Genomic DNA, 4,224 nt, shown 5'->3' with positions numbered 1-4,224 from the left:
AGGTAGGGTGTACGTTATTAAGTTCTTGTGGTAGTCGGAGTTTGTACGCTACGGGACCAATCCTTGCAAGGATTTCAAACGGTCCGATGTACCTCGTTTTTAGTTTCCCACATTTACCAAAACGTATCATTCCTTTCCAGGGGGAAACCTTTAGTAGTACTTGATCACCGACCTGGAATTCCAAGGGTTTGCATCATTTATCCGCGTAACTCTTTTGCTGATCTCGGGATGCCTTCAGTCTTTCCCAAATTTAAACAATCTTTTATGTGGTCTCCCTTATGATTTCAGGAACAATGAGGGTTCTATTAGGGACTTGCCCCCTAGCTAACTGAGTGTCCCCCAAATTCTGCCCAACACAGGGGTGATCGACACTTGCAACCATAAAGAGCTTCGAATGGGGTGATTTTGATGCTAGTGTAATAGTTGTTATTGTAGGAGAATTCGATAAGCGGTAAATGGGTATCCCATGCCTTACCAAAATCTATCACACAGGCTCTCAAGATGTCTCTAATGTCTGTATGGATTCGCTCTGCCCATTGGTTTGGGGATGGTAAGCCGTACTCATGTCTAGCCTAGTTCCTAGAGATTTCTGTAGGGACTGCCAAAATCGCAAGGTGAATCTACTATCTCGGTTGGAGATAATAGATATTAGTACACCATGCAGTCTCACAATCTCCTTGATGTACGTTCTGGTTAACTCCTCCATCTTGTCGGTTTCCTTTATTGGCAGGAAGTGTGCAGACTTGGTTAATCTGTCTACGATTATCCATATGGTGTCAAGCCCACCCGATGTCTTAGGCAGTTTGGTTATGAAGCCCATGGTTATCCGTTCCCACTTCCGCTGAGGTATACCCGGCTATTGTAGTAGTCCTGATGGCTTTTGGTATTCTACCTTGACTTTGGTGCAAGTCAGACACTTGCCCACATAGGTAGCAATCTTAGCTTTCATGTTCGGCCACGAGTACAACTTCTTGACGTCTAGATACATCTTATCCAAATCTGGATAGATAGAATATCGTGTCTTGTGTGCTTCATTCATGACAACTTCTCGGAATCCACCGAACTTTGGTGTCCAGATTCGGTTCATGAGGTAGCGAGCTCCATCTTCCTTGACTTTAAGGTTTTTATCCATCCCTCTCAATGCCTTACCTGTCATGTTTTATGTTTTCAAGGCTTCAAGTTAAGCTTCCTTGATTTATGTGAACAGGTGTGAATGGATCGCCATTGTTAATGACTTCACCCGGTAACCCGAATATTCCTTTCTGCTTAGGGCATCAGCTACAACATTGGCCTTGCCCAGATGAAAGCATATTTTGCACTCGTAGTCATTCAGTAGCTCTACCCATCTTCTTTGTCACATATTGAGCTCTTTTTAATTGAGGATATGCTTAAGACTTTTGTGATCGGTGAAGATGGTGCACTTTGTGCCGTAGAGGTAGTGTCTCCAGATCTTTAAGGCGAACACTACTGCTCCCAATTCGAGGTCGTGGGTAGTATAATTAACTTTGTTGGTCTTAATTTGTCTTGATGCGTAAGCGATAACCTTCCCTCTCTGCATGAGCACGCATCCGAGGCCTTGATTTGAAGCATCGCAATACACCACAAAGTCATCAGTTCCTTCTGGAAGGGACAAGATCGGCGCGCTGCATAGGGCTTGTTTTAACATTTGGAAGGCGGCTTCTTGTTTATCTTCCCACTTGAACATCACACCTTTCTGAGCCAAAGTGGTAAGGGGTTTAGCGATCTTGGAGAAGTTCTGTATGAACCTTCGGTAGCAGCCCGCGAGTCCTAAAAATTGTCGGATTTCTGTTGGCATTGTAGGTGCTGACCAGTTTTCGATCGCCTTGATTTTTGAAGCATCCACATGTATCCCTTTCTTGCTAACCACATGGCCAAGGAATCCCACTTCTTGGAGCCAAAATCCGTACTTCTAAAACTTAGCATAAAGCTTCTCGTCTCTTAGAGTCTCCAGTATTAGTCGCAGGTGTTGGCTATGATCCTCTTCACTTCTTTAATAGACCAATATATTATCGATGAACACGATCATGAATTTATCTAGGAAGGGTCGACATACTCGGTTCATCAGATCCATGAACACTGTAGGTGCATTTGTTAATCCGAATGGCATCACTACAAACTCGTAGTGTCCATAGCGAGTTCTGAATGCCATCTTAGGGATATCTTCTTCTTGAGCTCGCAGCTGATGATAACCCGACCTCAAGTCGATTTTTGAAAAGTAGCTTGCTCCCTGAAGTTGGTCGAAGAGGTCATCGATTCGGGGTAGGGGATATCGATTCTTGATGGTAAGTTTGTTTAATTCTCGATAGTCGATGCACATACGAAAGGATTCATCCTTCTTCTTTACAAAAAGGACAGGTGCTCCCCAAGGTGAAAAGGTCGATCTAATGAATTCTTTGCTCAACAGTTCATTCAGCTGGCTAGATAGTTCTTGCATTTCTACTGGTGCTAGTCGGTATGGAGCTTTGGCAATAGGGGTAGCACCGGGTACCAAGTCGATTCGAAATTCGACTTGTCGTGCGAGTGGTACACCTGGTAGATCTTCTGGGAATACGCCAGGGAAGTTGCATACTTCTGGAATGTATTTGGTATCCTTCACCTCTTGTTTCTTATCTATGATGTGGGCTAAAAATGCGTTGTATTCCTTTTGGAGATACTTTTATGCTTTGACACAAGAGATGATTTGCGAATTTGCACTGGGTTTATCGCCATAGATGAGAAGGGTTTCGCCGTTTGGTAGATTAAGGAGAACGAACCTTTCATAACATAGAATGTCGGCATGATGAGAACTTAACCAATCCATACCAATGATGATGTCAAAACTTTTTATGGTGACCGACATTAGATCGATTTTGAACGGATGGTTATCTAGAGTGAGGGTACACCCTGTGTATATATCATTAGTGCGCTCAACCTTTCTGTTTTCAATTTCTATGACGTATGAATCTTTTAATGACTGGGGGTTTTGTTTTAGTAATTGTTTGAATTAGTGGCTCATGAAACTCCTCTCCGCTCCACTATCGAATCGTACGCATGCATAAGAGTTATTGAGGAGAAACGTAGCGGTAACCACTGTAGGATCCTTGACAGCTTCCCCATGTCCTATCGCCAGGACTCTCCCTACACCTCCAGTATTAGGGGCTTGTGCCTTGGGGCAGTTCCTCCTGAAGTGCCATGCTTCACCACATTCATAGCAGGTTTGGCTTGCCCCAACATTGGCAACTTCGTTGATCAATCAGGCTGACACTTTACAAAAACGAGCGGTATTCCCTTCCTGTCGCAGGTTTTGCAGTGCATTTCCTAACAAGCACCAATATTGTGGAAGTTACACTTGTTGCACTTAGGTAGATTTCCAGCATATTGCTTCGATAGTGCTGGAGTGGTAGCATTAGTGGCAGCACGGACAGCCACAGTCTGTTGCTTTTTGGTGGGGTCCTGTACCGGTTGCTTCTTTCTATTGTTCCAGAACTTCTTCTTGTTGTACCCTCCTTTAGCTTGGTCGATGGCGGTGATCACGGTACCACGGCTAGTCGTGTGATCAATAAGTTGTTGTGCCAATTACCTGGCACTTCCAAAGGTAGCGGGTTTCGAGGCCAATACACTATCTTGAATCTGGGATGACAGTCCCCAAAGGTATCGTTCTACCTTTTTTCCATCTGGAGTGACCATTGTTGGAAAGAGGAGTGCTAGGTCATTGAACCGGGCGGTGTAAGTTTCAAGATCTGTGCCGACATTCTGAGGTTCCATAGTTCTTCTTCGAGTTTTTGTATCTCGCCCTCGGGCAATAATCCTTTAGCATCAACGCCTTCAAGTCTTCCCAGCTTATGGAGTTAGCCACTGCGGGGGTAAGTGATTTAACTTGGCCATTCCACCAAGTGAGAATCCTATCGGTGAAAGTGAATGCTGCATACTTGACCATGCTCGCTTCGGGACAAGCACATATTTCAAAGACTGCTTCGATCCTTTCGTATTGCATCAGTGTGATGACACCCCTGCTCCCATCGAAGGTATCGGGTTTGCCATTTCTGAAATCCTTGTAGGTGCATTCCTTTGTGCGCCCCAAACTGTCACCCTGGTTAGAGGGTGTAGCACCAGATCCAAATCCACCATTTCCATTAGTGCCTATTTGCGACATAATAGCTGTTACTATAGCTTGGAACATTGTCGGATCAAATTGTGGTGGCGGTGGCAGAGGTGGTGGTGCTG

The sequence above is a fragment of the Lactuca saligna genome, chromosome 6 (genome assembly GCF_052625555.1).
Source record: "Lactuca saligna cultivar CGN05327 chromosome 6, ASM5262555v1, whole genome shotgun sequence".
Lineage (NCBI taxonomy): Eukaryota > Viridiplantae > Streptophyta > Magnoliopsida > Asterales > Asteraceae > Lactuca > Lactuca saligna.
This window is presented reverse-complemented; position numbering follows the sequence as displayed.